General features: G+C 40.0%; 1 long non-coding RNA gene across 1 annotated transcript; it reads right to left on the bottom strand.

Moving 5' to 3' along the window:
• Positions 1 to 464: 464 nt before the first annotated feature.
• Positions 465 to 16,614, bottom strand: LOC120879603. The gene is made up of 3 exons (XR_005724836.1): positions 16,475 to 16,614; positions 7,720 to 7,726; positions 465 to 475 (listed from the first exon to the last, which is right to left on the bottom strand). It is a non-coding gene; the product is annotated as an uncharacterized LOC120879603 (long non-coding RNA).
• Between the last annotated feature and the right edge of the window lie 713 nt (positions 16,615 to 17,327).

Genomic DNA, 17,327 nt, shown 5'->3' with positions numbered 1-17,327 from the left:
TAAACTAATGTATTACTTCTATTACCTTTCAGTGTATTCTTTAGAATTTTCTATATACAAGATCCTCTCATTTGTGAAGAGAGATCATTTTACTTCTTTCTGATACAGATGTTTTTTACTTCTTTTTCTTGCCTAGTTCCTCCTCTCATGTTGAATAGAAGTGGCAAGAAGAGATATCTGTTTTATTCCTGGTCTTAAAGAGAAGGCATTCTGTCTTTAAACACTAAGTCTGAGATTAGCTATGAATTTGTATATGTGTCCCCTATCAGGTTGAGTAATTTTTTCAGTTGTACTTATCCATTAAGTTGGGAAAAAATAAAAGTCCTACAATAGTTAACATAGACAATGATATAAGTATCAGGAACTCTTCTGGTAGGAGTGTAAATTGTTATGGCAACATTAGAAAACTGCTTTATCTGGTAAAATTGAATGTAGGTAAACATTTTAATTTAGCAATTTCACCCATAGGTATATACTCTAAATATATGGTTGCTCATGTAGGCTAGGATTCACATTAAAAAATGTTAGTAGAATACACTTAAAACTATAAAGCATTAATGAAAGAAAGTAAAGATGACACAAATAAATGGAAAGATATTCCATGTTCATGGATTGAAGGAATTAATACTGTTTAAAAGGCTCATACTATTGTAAACAGTCCTGCAATGAACACTGGGGTGCATGTATCCTTTCAGACCATGTTTTTCTCTAGATATATACCCAGGAATGGGACTGCATGGTTATATGGTAGCTCTATCTTTCATTTTTAAGGAATCTCCATAGCTGAGATATGGAAGCAATCTAAATGTCCTTGATCAACAGAGGAATGGATAAAGAAGTTGTGGTACATATATGCAATGGAATATTACTCAGCTATCAAAAGAATGAAATAGTGTTATTGCAGCAACATGGGTGAACCTGGAGACTGTCATATTGAGTGAAGTGAGTCAAAGAATATTCCAGCAAATCTGGAAAACTCAGCGACAGGACTGGAAAAGGTCAGTTTTCATTCCAATCCCAAAGAAAGGCAAAGCCAAAGAATGCTCAAACTATCACACAATTGCACTCATCTCACACACTAGTAAAGTAATGCTCAAAATTCTCCAAGCCAGGCTTCAGCAGTACGTGAACCATGAACTTCCAGATGTTCAACCTGGTTTTAGAAAAGGCAGAGGAACCAGAAATCAAATTGCCAACATCCGCTGGATCATCAAAAAAGCAAGAGAGTTCCAGAAAAACACCTACTTCTGCTTTATTGACTATGCCAAAGCCTTTGACTGTGTGGATCACAAGAAACTGTGGAAAATTCTGAAAGAGATGGGAATACCAGACCACCTGACCTGCCTCTTGAGAAACCTATATGCAGGTCAGGAAGCAACAGTTAGAACTGGACATGGAACAACAGACTGGTTCCAAATAGGAAAAGGAGTATGTCAAGGCTGTATATTGTCACCCTGCTTATTTAACTTCTATGCAGAGTACATCATGAGAAATGCTGGGCTACATGAAGCACAAGCTGGAATCAAGATTGCTGGGAGAAATATCAATAACCTCAGATATGCAGATGACACCACCCTTATGGCAGAAAGTGAAGAGGAGCTTAAAAGCCTCTTGATGAAAGTGAAAGAGGAGAGCGAAAAAGTTGGCTTAAAGCTCAACATTCAGAAAAAAAATATGGCATCTGGTCCCCTCATTTCCTGGGAAATGGATGGAGAAACAGTGGAAACAGTGTCAGACTTTATTTTGGGGGGCTGCAGATGGTGATTGCAGCCATGAAATTAAAAGACGCTTACTTCTTGGAAGGAAAGTTATGACCAAGCTAGATAGCATATTAAAAAAGCAGAGATATAACTTTGCCAACAAAGGTCCATCTAGTCAAGGCTATGGTTTTTCCAGTGGTCATGTATGGATGTGAGAGTTGGACTATGAAGAAAGCTGAGAGCTGAAGAATTGATGCTTTTGAACTGTGGTGTTGGAGAAGACTCTTGAGAGTCCCTTGGACTGCAAGGAGATCCAACCAGTCCATTCTGAAGCAGATCAGCCCTGGGATTTCTTTGGAAGGACTGATGCTGAGGCTGAAACTCCAATACTTTGGCCACCTCATGCGAAGAGTTGACTCATTGGAAAAGATTCTGATGCTGGGAGGGATTGGGGGCAGGAGGAGAAGGGGACGACAGAGGATAAGATGGCTGGATGGCATCATCGACTCAATGCACATGAGTCTGAGTGAACTCCGGGAGTTGGTGATGGAGCTGGAGGCCTGGTGTGCTGCGATTCATGGGGTCGCAAAGAGTCGGACACGACTGAGTGACTGAACTGAACTGAACTGAAGTAAAAGAAACAGAAACATCATACGACACCCCTATACGTGCAGAATCTAAAAAGACCTGATACAAATGAACTTATTTACCAAATAGAAACAGACTCATAGACTTAGGGAACAAACTTATAGTTGCCAGGGAGAAGAATGGGGAGGGATGATAGTTAAGGAGTTTGGGATGGACAGGTACACCCTGCTATATTTAAGATGGATAGCCAGGATCTATTGTATAGCACAGGGAACTCTGCACATCAATGTTATGTGGCAGACTGGATGGGAGAGGAGTTTGGGGGAGAATGGATACATGTTTATATATGGGTGAGTCCCTTTGCTGTTCACGTAAAAGTACTTTTTTTTTTTTTATTGAAAACTACTACAGCATTGTTAATGGGCTATACTCCAGTATAAAGTAAGAAGTTTTAAAAAATATCCATACTACCCAAAGCAATCTATAGATTCAATGCAATCCCTATCAAAATTCTAGTAATATTTTTCACAGAAATAGAACAAACAATCCTAAAGTTTGCATGGGACCTCAAAAGACCCCAAAAGACCATACTAGCCAAAACAATCTTGAGAAAGTGAAACTGGAGACATCATACTCCCTGATTTGAACTACATTACAAAGCTATAGTAATCAAAACAGTAAACTGTTGACATAAAAATAGACATATAAATCAATGAAACATAATAGAGAGCTCACAAATAAACCCAGCCATATATGGTCAGTTAATTTATGACAAAGAAACCAAGAATTTACAATGGGGAAAACAGTCCTTTCAATAAATGGTGTTGGAAAAAAGTGACAGCCAGATGCAAAAGAATGAAATTGGACAATTATCCTACACCATTAACAAAAACTGACTCAAATGGATGAAGGACTTGAGTATAAGACCTAAAATCATAAAACTCCTAGAAGAAAACAGAAGTTGTAAACTACTTGACATAGGTGTTGGTGATAATTTTTTTTTTAATTTGATACCAAAAGCAACAAAAGTAAAAATAAACAAGTGAGACTATATAAAACTAAAAAGATTCTGCAAAGGAAAGTTAAATATTCACAAAAGGCAACCTACAGAATGGGAGAAAATATTTATAAATTGTATATCTGATAAGGGGTTAATATTCAAAATACAAGGAACTCAAACACCTTAAAGGCAAAAAATAAAATCCAATTTAAAAATGGGCAGAAGATCTGAATAGACATTTTCCAAAGAAGACACACAAATTACCAAGTACATAAAAAGATGCTCAACATCAACATCACATATACATTAGAAAGTTATTCAGACATAAAAAAGAATGAAATCACAATCTGGGACAACATGGATAGATTTTGAGGGCATTATATTCAGTAAAATGTCAGACAGAGTAAGATAAATACTGTAAACCTTAAAAGTTCTCATCACAAGAAAAAATTTTCTAACTGAATAATGTTGTGGACACTGACTAGACTTACTGTGGTGATCACTTTGAAATGTATAAAAATATTGAGCCATCATATTGTATACCTGAAACAAATATAATGATATATGTCAACTATATTTTAATAAAAATATGCTTATAATATTGCTCATAATAACCAACTTTCTGAAAGAACTCACATACCCATCTTTGGCAAAGTGAATATATAAAATGTTTTATATTTTTGCAATGGGATACTATGTAAAATATATTTGAATATACTACAGAAGAGTATACAAACTTTACAAATGTTTATGCAAGGGAAAACAAGTCATAAAATAGTAATTACAGTATTATTCTATTCACACACAGTTCAAGAACAGGCAGTACTAATCTTATTTTTGAGGATGCATACACAGGTGGGAGAAAATGTAGGGAAAGGAAAGGAGTACTACAGAGATCAGGGTCATAGTTAAGATGTCATAAGGCACATTATGAAGACTCAGTGAAATCAGAATGGTAAAGGATGTAAGGGAAATTCTGTGGTTTCAGCAAGTGATTTGATGAATTTATATAGGTATCTGTTCCATGTACAAATGTTAAAAATTGTTTTACAGGCAAAAAGTACCTATAACCTTACACAATTTTCTGCATATCACATTTTAAAATAAAGATGTTTAAGCCAATAAATAAACACATTGCTTTTCCCTGATTAGCTAATCCTGCCTTTTATCAGAGATAGATGACTGCAAAAACTAAAGTGTTTGGAAATGATTATCTTACACTGAAATTCAGCATGGAAAACAAAAAAACCTATCTGTTCAGTTTGAAGTGGGGGATGGGGGGCCTATATCATGGTTCATGGAAATTTCTGCCTTGAACATCCCTTCCCTCAACCCACTAACTTTTTCAAGAAATCCTAGATCTGCACAGTGTGAACACTTTGGAAACCATTATTAAAGACTCTTGAGGCATAAAAAAACCTTGGATGTCATCTAAACTAAGCTCATCATTTTACAGAGAAGGCTTTATGACATGCCCAAGGTCATCCATCTAGTTAATAGCAGAGTTGGCTTAAAACTCATATTTGATTTTTAGCAGAGTGTCTATTTTCATGGCTTAATTGTTCAATGAAGTAGCACTGAGAATCACTTGTGTATAGTTTCTAATATGCCTTCCAGAATATTTCTTATGTTAACTAGTTCGATTAGCAAAGCATCAGCAGTAAACCAAAGCACAGCCTACAATTCTAAGGGGATATATGTGTGTGTATTAATAAATATAAATCTATCAGTTCAGTTCAGTTCAGTTGCTCACTCGTGTCCGACTCTGCGACCCCATAAATTGCAGCACGCCAGGCCTCCCTGTTCATCACCATCTCCCAGAGTTCACTCAGACTCATGTCCATCAAGTCCGTGATGCCATCCAGCCATCTCATCCTCTGTCATCCCCTTCTCCTCCTGCCCCCAATCCCTCCCAGCATCAGAGTCTTTTCCAATGAGTCAACTCTTCGCATGAGGTGGCCAAAGTACTGGAGTTTCAGCTTTAGCATCATTCCTTCCAAAGAAATCCCAGGGCTGATCTCCTTCAGAATGGACTGGTTGGATCTCTTTGCAGTCCAAGGGACTCTCAAGAGTCTTCTCCAACACCATGGTTCAAAAGCATCAATTCTTCAGCGCTCAGCCTTCTTCACAGTCCAACTCTCACATCCATACATGACCACAGGAAAAACCATAGCCTTGACTAGCCGGACCTTAGTCGGCAAAGTACTGTCTCTGCCTTTGAATATACTATCTAGGTTGCTCATAACTTTTCTTCCAAGGAGTAAGCGTCTTTTAATTTCATGGGGCTGCAATCACCATCTGCAGTGATTTTGGAGCCCAAGAAAATAAAGTCTGACACTGTTTCCACTGTTTTCTCATCTATTTCCCATGGAGTGATGGGACCGGATGCCATGATCTTTGTTTCCTGAATAAATCTATACTATATATCATATATTCACTAACAAATATAATGCATATTTATGTACACATACTTTTTAAAGTATAAGACCACTGCATAACATTAAAATCGGTTTGGCCATCTTAACCTCAATGAGAAATGAAAGCTAGGAGAATTATTTGTCTCAGGGCAGGTGAAAATTACTGCATTTCTTCTCTACTAATTTAAGCCAAGATAAAATGAGTTGAACAGAGCAGCATGAGAGATTGAAAACATTATCACAAGTCTATTCTCAGTTTCTCCATTACTGCCCTGTAAGTAAATTCTTCAGTACCATTTTTCTAGATTCCATATATATGTGGTAGAATACAATATTTATCTTTCTCTTTCTGACTTACTTCACTCTGTATTAGGTTCATCCACCTCATTAAAACTCAAATATGTTCCTTCTCATGGCTGAGTAATATTCCATTTTGTATACGTACCAAAACTTCTTTATCCATTCATCTGTTGATGGATATCTAGGTTGCTTCCATGTTCTACCTATTGTAAATAGTGCTGCAATGTGTCTTTTTCAATTTTGGTTTTCTCAGGATATATGCCTAGGAATGGGATTGTTGGGTCATATGGTGGTTTATTCCTAGTTTTTTAAGGAATCTCCATATGGGGAGAGGGGAGGAGAGGGTGAGATGCATGGAGAGAGTAACATGGAAACTTACATTACCATATGTAGAATAGATAGCCAACAGGAATTTGCTGTATGGCTCAGGAAACCCAAATAGGGGCTCTGTATCAACCTAGAGGGGTGGGATGGGGAGGAAGATGGGAGGGAGGTTCAAAAGGGAAGGGATATATGTATACCTATGGCTGAGTCATGTAGAGGTTTGACAGAAAACAACAAAATTCTATAAAGCAATTATCCTTCAACAAAATAAGTAATTAATTTAAAAAAGAACATTATCACAAGACTTTTCTTGCCCAGTGAATGTTAAATTTGGAAGTAATACACATTACTTCTTTTAAGGAAATGATTCTTTTTTTTTTTTAATACTCTATAAAATAGGAGAGCTTTCTATGGGACTTTCATAGTAACTGGAAACTAAACATTTTGTTTGATGACATTTTATGCATAACAACATAAGATTTAGGCTGTAATGAGGATATGGCCCCAGGGCCAGTTATAGGGCAGTCTCCTTGGCTACCACACACCCTATTACCAGTCTTGTGTGGCAGCCAAGGAGGTACACTGCCCGTATCTGCCTTAAAGACGGAATCTGTCAGTCAGCAGTGATCAGCAACACTGGCGCCAAGGTCTCTTCCTGGGCAGTCTCTAGCTGATGTCTCAGCATAGTAGAGGTATCAAGGCATTATTTCCTAGCGTGTGTGATGGCTCCATGTACCATCGCACCCAGCAGACTGGCCAAGACCAAGTAGAGCTTCAGTGCAGTCTGAAATTCCTCCTACGTAATGCTCCATCCCTCCCCTTCTCTTTTCATAGGTAGCAGATCTATACCATGATCTAAAGGGTTTCCTTGCTTAATCTTGTTCCTTCTTTCATCTTCCATGATCATTACCCTCAATAAATCTCTACTTTGTATTCTATTCCAGGGGACCCAACTGACACAGAGAGGTGGAGAAGATTCAGTCGCTTCACTCTGTGCTCTTTTCTTTCCTAAGGACACCATAATATGCAGGCACAGAAGAGAGTTGTTTTGTTTCATCACAGTATATGAGGTTTAGACAAAAACAAAAATTTATTAAGTGTCTAGAAAAAAGTATGCCCACAAAAAGATTCCTTCTCAGAAAAATTTTAAAAGAATTCCTTTCCTTACCACGCCATCCATTCTTTCCCCTTTCTTTATAAAGACTTGCTTCTGCTTACCTCCTGGCCCTGGCAGTCCCATTGGATCCAGCTGTCACTGCCTGTATCATTCCATCAGCGTATATTTTTTTTTTTCTCTTGAGATACCCCTTACCCTTAAGAAATAGCAGAGAAGTCCCATGGCTGAAGTAATCAAGACTCATTGATGCTTTTTTCCTCCAAGGGACAGGACTACAGTCCTCCCCATCCTAATGCTGTCCTTGACAATGGTTACATTTGAGTTAGACCCACCTTGTACAGAGCTTCTTCCTAACAAGCATGTTTCTGGTTTCTGGCCTATGGCATATGTGCCCATTGCCCTCCATCCCTGGAAATGTGCTTGTCCTTCTAGTTCACTGTTTTGTAGTTTTAATATGTGCCACTATCATCACTACCACCGCCACCACCCCCACCTGTGAGATGATGTAGGTAGGCAGCCTCTGAGGTTAGAATTTGACAAACGCATAGTCATTCACCTCTGTGTGTTTGTTTAGGCAATCATCAGGTTAGGATGAGCACTGACAAATCATCTCCATTGACAAGGTCCAGTTCAAACCCCACCTATTTCATCCAATAACCCAATTCAGGTTCCACTGATTCCATTCTGTCTTGAACATGAATAGTCTATTTTTGGCCCCACCCACTTGCCTGTCTCAACTTCCCGATTTGTACTGTTCACTTGTGTGCACTGGAAATCCTTGAGCATTGAGGATTACAATCCTAGGAGCTGTAGCTTTGAATTCTCATGACCTACTCACCCACGGCTCCCCTTAGTTCTACTTGCAGATATCTTGAACTCAGAATTAGACCCAAATGTGGCTTTTTTTTATGGTGCCATCAGAAAAAGGAAAAGGGAGCCAATGGAGAAAAACAATGCAATAATTATGCCTTATTTTGTTTTATTTTATTTCTTAAGAATTCTCAATTCCTGTGGATCTTTCAAACTCCTTGCATGCTGTCCCCAACACATGCAGTTGTACATATACACACAACTCAGGCACTCTTCTCTATTCCCAAAGTTCTCCATATCCACATCTCTATAACTCAGAGTTTTTCTGTCTGCTATGTGAAACACTCAATATGCCAGCAAATTTGGAAAACTCAGCAGTGGCCACAGGACTGGAAAAGGTCAATTTTCATTCCAATCCCTAAGAAAGGCAATGCTAAACAATGCTCAAACAACCACATAATTGTACTCATCTCATACACTAGCAAAGTAATGCTCAAAATTCACTAAGCCATGCTTCAACAATACATGAACTGTGAACTTCCAGATGTTCAAGTTGGTTTTAGAAAAGGCAGAGGAACCAGAGATCAAATGCCAACATCTGCTGGATCATCATCTTGAAAAAGCAAGAGATTCTAGAAAAAACATCTATTTTTGCTTCATTAACTATGTAAAAGCCTTTGACTGTGTGTATCACAATAAACCGTGGAAAATTCTGAAAGAGATGGGAATACCAGACCACCTGACCTGCCTCTTGAGAAATCTGTATGCAGGTGGAAGCAACAGTTAGAACTGGACATGAAACAACAGACTAGTTCCAAATAGGAAAAGGAGTATGTCAAGGCTGTCTATTGTCACCCTGCTTATTTAACTTATATGCAGAGTACATCATGAGAAATGCTGGTCTGGATGAAGCACAAGCTGAAATCAACATTGCTGGGAGAAATATCAGTAACCTCAGATATGCAGATGATACCACCCTCATGGCAGAAAGTGAAGAACTAAAGAGCCTCCTGATGAAAGTGAAAGAGGAGACTGAAAGTTGGCTTAAAACTCAACATTCAGAAAACGAAGATCATGGCATCCAGCCCCATCAGTTCAGTTCAGTTCAGTTCAGCCACTCAGTCGTGTCCAACTCCTTGTGACCCCATGAATCGCAGCACGCCAGGCCTCCCTGTCCATCACCAACTCCCGGAGTTCACTCAGACTCACGTCCATCGAGTCAGTGACACCATCAAGCCAACTCATCCTCTGTCATCCCCTTCTCCTCCTGCCCCCAATCCCTCCCAGCATCAGAGTCTTTTCCAATGAGTCAACTCTTCTCATGAGGTGGCCAAAGTACTGGAGTTTCAGCTTTAGCATGATTCCTTCCAAAGAAATCCCAGGGCTGATCTCCTTCAGAATGGACTGGTTGGATCTCCTTGCAGTCCAAGGGACTCTCAAGAGTCTTCTACAACACCACAGTTCAAAAGCATCAATTCTTTGGCGCTCAGCTTTCTTCACATTCCAACTCTCACATCCATACATGACCACTAGAAAAACCATAGCCTTGACTAGCCGGACCTTTGTTGACAAAGTAATGTCTCTGCTTTTTAATATGCTGTCTAGGTTGGTCCTTCCAAGGAGTAAGTGTCTTTTAATTTCATGGCTGCAGTCACCATCTGCAGTGATTTTGGAGCCCCAAAATATAAAGTCTGACACTGTTTCCACTGTTTCCCCATCTATTTCCCAGGAAGTGATGGAACCAGATGCCATGATCTTCGTTTTCTGAATGTTGAGCTTTAAGCCAACTTTTTCACTCTCCTCTTTCACTTTCAAGAGGCTTTTTAGCTCCTCTTCACTTTCTGTCATAAGGGTGGTGTCATCTGCATATCTGAGGTTACTGATATTTCTCCCGGCAATCTTGATTCCAACTTGTGCTTCTTCCAGTCCAGCGTTTCTCATGATGTACTCTGCATAGAAGTTAAATAAGCAGGATGACAATATATAGCCTTGTCGTACTCCTTTTCCTATTTGGAACCAGTCTGTTTTTCCATGTCCAGTTCTAACTGTTGCCTTCTGACCTGCACTTCATGGCAAATAGATGGGAAACAGTGAAAACAGTGACAGACTTTATTTGGGGTGGCTCCAAAATCACTGCAAATGGTGACTGCATACATGAAATTAAAAGACTCTTACTCCTCGGAAGGAAAGTTATGATCAACCTAGACAGCTTATTAAAAAGCAGAGACATTACTTTGCCAACAAAAGTCCATCTAGCCAAGACTATGGTTTTTCCAGTAGTCATGTATGGATGTGAGAGTTGGACTATAAAGAAAGCTGAGCACCGAAGAAATGATGCTTTTGAACTGTGGTGTTGTAGAAGACTCTTGAGAGTCCCTTGGACTGCAAGGAGATCCAACCAGTCCATCCTAGAGGAGATCAGTCCTGGGTGTTCATTGGAAGGACTGATATTGAAGTTAAGACTCCAATACTTTGGCCGCCTGATACACAGAGCTGACTCATCTGAAAACACCTTGATGTGGGAAAGATTGAAGGCAGGAGGAGAAGGGGATGACAGAGGATGAGATGGTTGGATGGCATCACCGACTCAATGGACATGAGTTTGGGTGAACTCCGGGAGTTGGTGATGGACAGGGAGGCCTGGCGTGCTGCATTCCATGGGGTCACAAATAGACACGACTGAGCGACTGAACTGAACTGATGAGACATAATCACTTTTAGGGTGATTTTTCTGGTCTCGTTGTCTTACACATCACTCTACTCAAGCACCTACCTTAGGTTAATCAAATAATTGGCAAAAGGAAGAGGAGGGACTAAATGAATTAAGGTCCATTTACATGTAACATCTACCTATACAAGTGAACACAGTCAAGTAATTTGTTTCTAAAACTCAATTTTCTTAAGTGTAAAAGGGGAATGTAATGAATTTAGAATATTTCTTTTCTAGTATGTATAATTCTACATGAAATCTAAATGTAGAATTAAGTCAGTAAATAATTTGCTTTTAAGTCAGTAAACAATTTGCATTCACCCAAAATAAGCTAACCTTTCCACCTTTTAAAAAACTGAATATTAAATATCAATTTGTGTTAAAAATTAATTTACCTTTAAAGTTTCACACTGTGAGATTAATATTCTACAATGAAATTTCATTTAATCCTCACCTTTTTCCTTGAGCTACTATTTTCAGCTGTACATTTTCATCTCTATATATTTTTGCTTATATTCACTATGACAATCTCTGTTTTCTCATCTATTCGTTCAGGTTGACTTAAAATACATCCAGATATTTTGGGGATGAAGCTATTGCACTGACATTATAAAGTAAAATCTTCCAGAAAGAAATTGTTTAGGCTTGTACATTTTACCTATTTGTTAAATTATTCCACCTGGCTTTATTCCAGGCAAAGTCATTTCTTCTCCCTGTAGATTTAATCAAATATATATTGCCAGCACACAGACATATTAAGCCACCATTCAATAGGTTGACTCACTCATTTTTATAGTTATGATAAAGTCATTTGGAAAAACAAACTCAAGCTGTTAACCAGTGAGAACTAATCCCAGATTCAAAACCCAGTCCATGAAGGGGCTGTATCACTGTGGCCATGAACATTCGGTCGTGTAAATGTTCCCCCTAAGGCTGTGGGTGACAAGGCTGATGAAAAGGAATGGGGAATACTGAGCCTCCAAGATTGCTCACCAAATGTGGTGACTGGCTCAAACAAGCAATTCTATACAGGACCCAGAGTCTTTGGCAGCCCTTAGGGCAGCTTCTGCCTTTGGTGGCAAAACAGAGTTTGGGTTTTTTTTTTTTTTTTTTTTTCATTGTTTTTTGAAACAGGATGAGTATAATCATTTTTTAGCATTGGCTCCTTTGTGTTACAGACAGTCTGTTAGCACACATTTTCAGATCCAGTTCAAAAAGGAAACAAAATAGAAGTGTGGATGCATGTTAATTACCCAAAAACATGGCACACCAGATGGCCACCAAGGTCTGCTTCTGTCTAGTAGGTAAATAATGCTTCCCAATCCCTTTGTCCTCTTTGAAAACCAAATTGTGAATTGTTTTCCCTCCAATTACTGTTAACACAAGAGGTAACCAAGGGCAACAAGAAAGCTACATTTACAAGTGGACCAGAGCAAAACAACAAACTTTTTTTTTCTCTCTTGCTAAATTCTGCAGAATTTATTGGGTCCAGAAAAAGTCAAGAAAAACTCCTAAAATGCCAAAAAAGCATGGAATTGGGTCTTCAGTCAAGGCTCCAACACCAGAGAAAAAGAGTTTAATTTTCCAAGCACACATAATGTTTCAGGTCTTGTCTGCCTCTTTGAGATAGGTGTGATGATTTTGACTTTAAGGTTCCCCTCACTAGTCTGTGTAATTAGGCCTCTTGTATCACTCACAGAAGATTTTAAACTTAAGTCATTATGTACAGTCCTGGTCCATTTTAAGAAAAACAAAACTTGCACTTTTAAAATGTCCTTCTGCCAAGCAGAAGTAATATCATAAATTCTGCATGACATTTCTTTCACTACATAGTACCTCAGTGTGCCCAATGGTAGAAAGTATTACCTTCCATAATATGTCTGTAGACCTGAGGGGCAGACAGTAGATTCGTGATATTGACTTTGGTCCTTCCTTCTCTGGTAGTCCCTTCCTTTTTCCCTCATCAAGTGGGTAATTAGCTTTGCATTTATGGCTGTGAAAAAGGAATGTGTCAGGTAGGAGAGTAGAAATAATGTGCAAGTCTTTGGTTTTTATAAAATTTAAAAAAAAACAGAAGATCATAGAATAACTTAGTGGCTCAGGATATAGATCAAATAATTCAGAGAATCTGGGAAGAAAGCATAGCTTCTCTACCTTAGGGAAGGAGTTCCATGTGCCAGCACACATGCAATTAGAGGAGATATCAGACAAGACAGAGCATGCACATAAAGAACTGTGGCCTCCCAGTGAAACTAGTGATGATGAATGGTCAGGACCAGGCTACAGCATGAACACTGCTACCATTCCTTGCATATTTAAGAAGAGATGCTCCTTCTTCCCAAGCTTTGGCACTATGTGCATTTCACATACTTACGCATAATCCCAGGAAAAGAAGGAAAAGACAGGAGAGAGATCCTTAAATTGATTGAGGGTGTTTTTACCCTTCCCGGGAGAATAAGGTCTCAAATAAAAATCAGGCTGAGTTTGAAGAAAATAAAAAGTTTATTTTGTATAACTGAATTTGCTGATGGAGGGCCAAACCTGTCGCCTTTATAAAGACAGTCTTGAAGTTTGGGAGAAGGCGATTAGGGGGAGTAGAAAGACATTTCATAAATGAATTTGGACAGATTAAAATAAACAGATTAACAATTCTACTGAGGGAATTCTCACATTTAAGAATGTTGGTCATGCCATGTATGAGAGTTTCCTATATGCCATGAGCTTTGCCTGTGCTGACTTACCCACTCCTCTTAACAACTTTATGAGGATAGCAGGATTATTATCCCCTGTTAGCAGATTAGGAGAGTGATGTTCATGGAAGGAAATGACTTGCCTGGGATTCAAAAATAGGTTCCTGTTGCTGTGCCATACTCAGTCATGTCCAACTCTTTGTGATACCATGGACTGTAGCCTGTGAGGCTCCTTTGTCCATGGAATTTTCTAGGCAAGAATACTGGAGTGGGTTGCCATTTTCTACTCCAGGGAATCTCCCTGACCCAGGGATCAAACTCGTGTCGTCTGTGTCTCCTGCACTGGCAGGTGGATTCTCTACCACTGAGACACCTGGGTAGGTAACCAGCAAAACTGGGCTAGTAGGAAATTTAATGTGCTGAAGGCAGGATGTTCACTGTGCTCTGCTGCATCAAAAACAAGCAGAACTGATGCAGAGTGGGAGGGGCTATTTAAAGCATCCTCCTCTTAGTCCCTCAAGTGCCTTTGCTCAGAATCCAAGCAGAAGAGGAAGCTAGAACTAGTGCCATCTGCCTTATGTCTTAAAGTTGCTCAGTCGTGTCTGACTCTTTGCAATAACATGGACTAAAACAGTCCATGGAATTCTCCAGACTGGGATACTGGAGTGGATAGCCTTTCCCTTCTCCAGGAGATCTTCCCAACCCAGGGATCAGACCCAGGTCTCCCACTGCAGGAGGCTTCTTTACCAGCTGAGCCACAGGGAAGCCCAAGAATACTGGAGTGGGTAGCCTATTCCTTTTCCAGTGGATCGTCCCAACCCAGGAATTGAACCAGGGTCTCCTGGGTTGTAGGCGGATTCTTTACCAACTGAGCTATCAGGGAATCCCAGTGCCATCTAAAACCTCAAATTTATTGTGACCCACTTATTTCTTCTATTTCCCATTCTCTCTATGGTGTGATTAGGGTTAATTACTCCTCAATAAAACTAGCAGTTTGCAGAACAAGATGGCAGAGAAGTAGGTGGACATGGAGTACATCTCTCTCCACGGATACATTAGGAATACACCTTCAGACACAGAAGTGCATGCAGAACACCAGCTGAGAGTGGACAGGAGTACCTGACCAGAGGAAAAGAATATATAGAACCATGCAAAACTCGGTAGGAGGAAGGAACTAGGGGGAAAATCAGGAGTATTAGTAGGACTGGACCTGCCTTCGGTGAGGGGGGGAACTAAAGCAGGGGTCCGATCCCCACATCCAGACAACTGTCTGACTCAGAGGAGAAACGTTTAAGGCTGAGAGTGAAACAGCTGATCTGTGGCAGCCTAAATGGAATGAGAATCAGACAGTCCTTGCTGCAGCCATACATACGCCAGGGAGGAACACAAGTCTCCTGGAAGGGGCAGTGGCTGGGAGCTGGAGTTTAGGGGTTGTGGAGCAATCCCAGGGCGAGGGCTGCTGTTGACTGCAGAGAGACGGCTCAAGGGGATGTGAGGGATGAGATAGTGGTGGGAAATGCCTGTGGAGGAAAGCCGGGCAGCCACTGAAGCAAAGCAATACTGCTGAGTCATGCGTAGGGGGTGGAGCCATCACCATAGCCTCTCTCTCTCCACAGGCCAGCATCAGCAGCGGAACAACAGAGAGGCGGGCCCCTCAAACGCCTGATGCATTGAACTGCAGAGTAGGACCCCACCCAGGGTGCCCCGTTAAGTGCCTGACAAGCCGAACAACAGAGAAGAACCTCAGGCAAGGGATCCCTTCTAAGTGCCTGAATGGGTGGAGGTATGGAGAAAGACTGGCCAAAGAGGCCTTCTGATCACCAGCTACAAGAGGCTTGAAAGAAGACTCTGATGGGGCCATAACTCCTGCCATGGACGCAGTCCATGTCCCTGCACACTTGGCGCTGCCAGGGTCCCCGTAAGCCAAGCAGTTGTGCCACCTTCACGCTTAACTCTCACTGGAGCAGAGTTGCCACAAGCACACACACACACATCTTGTGTTTATGCCTACAGGGTCCCTTCGGTCCAGTCCGACTCTTTGCGACCCTGTAGACTGTGGCCAGCCAGGCTTCCCTGTCAGAGAGGGGGTTCTCCAGGCAAGAATACTGGAGGCTATTGGCCCATACTGGTTGCCATACCCTTCTTGAGCACTATATTTCCTACTACCCTAGACGCCAACCCCCCTGAGTACCTGGTGCTGCTAGAACCCCTGTGACCCAAGCAGCTGCACCACCTCCACACCTGGCCCTCACAGAGGCAAGCCCGAGCCCTAAAAGGCAGTCCCAGGAGCTAAGCCTCAGTAGACGACCCACATGTAGAGGTGGAAATAAGACCACAATTGAAACCCAGGGGCAGTGTGGCTAAGGAAGAAGACCCAAAACCTTCCCACCAGCTGTACAAGCTGCAGATTAAATCCACACAATCAACTAAGCAGACTCTGTGTCTATGGAATATAAAGGCCATTGAGAGCTCCCACAAAAGAAAACGCACTAGCTCTGATAACTGCAGACATTGGAGACAAGAACACAAAGGAGTAGGACCAGATTAGGATCTGAGCAGCCCCCACAGCAGGTCCAGAGATCAGCACAGTGCTGGAGGGCATCCTAGGGAGGTGAGGTGGACTGCGATTCCGAGCACAGGAAAGGACTCTGACAGCAGTGACTCAAGAAAAACATTGATTATTCTTACGTTTTGACTTGTTCTGTAGATTCTTTTGGATTTTTTTTCTTTTTTCTTTTCCCTTTCTTTCCCCCTCTGTTATAGTTGTCAGTTTTATAATTAAATTTTTAAGATTTTTTTTTTCTTTTTCCTTGTACACACTTTTTTTATTGTTGTCATAAACCTCTGCCTGTACGTTGGGCTTTTGCAATTCTCCGGAGTTTTCCTCTTTTTTTTTTTTAATTTTAATTTTTTAAACCTATTATTATTTTTTCTACATTTATTCCTTTGTTTGCTTTCCCTTCTGTTCTTTTCCCCTTGCAGTTAATCTTTAACATATATAAATCTTCTTTATCTACCTCTATTTAATTTTGTGTATCTATTCTTTCTTTCTTTTCTTTCTCTCCTTTCCTCTCAACATGTTAGCTTTATTTTCATTGTTTTATTCCCCAATTGGCACCTTGCTTCAGTTTTGTTTTCCAGTTTTCCTTTAATAGTTTTCTTCTGGTAGATATAATTTTTGGTTTCCTTTGTTCACCGGGTCAATCTATTGTACTTAATTTTTGTTGGACTGTTTTGATTTTGCTTACAGGTGTATATGTATATGTGTATATTCAGTCACACTTTCTATTGTTGCTATAAAACTCTGCCTCTACACTGGGCTTTTGAAGTTCTGTGGAGTTTTTCTTTTTTCCCCTTTTTTATTTATTCTTCTGTTTTTTCTCTTTTCTCTTTTTTATAATTTTAATTTTTAATTTTTTAAACCTATTATATTTTTCTGCATTTATTCCTTTGTCTTTCCCACTGTTCTTTTCCCCTTGCAGTTAATTTTTAATGTATATAAGTCTTCTTCATCTGTAACTTTGCATATCTATTCTTTCTTTCTCTCCTTTCCTCTGAACATATTTGTTAGTTTTGCTTTCATTGCTTTATTCCCCACTTGCTGCCTTGCTTTAGTTTTGTTTTCCAGTTTGTGCTTAAGATATTTTTGTTCTTAACTGGTAAATATAAAT

Source organism: Oryx dammah, unplaced genomic scaffold (genome assembly GCF_014754425.2).
Source record: "Oryx dammah isolate SB20612 unplaced genomic scaffold, SCBI_Odam_1.1 HiC_scaffold_20, whole genome shotgun sequence".
Taxonomy (NCBI): domain Eukaryota; kingdom Metazoa; phylum Chordata; class Mammalia; order Artiodactyla; family Bovidae; genus Oryx; species Oryx dammah.
The sequence above is the reverse complement of the archived record's forward strand: the minus strand, read 5'-3'. Positions and strand labels throughout refer to the sequence as shown.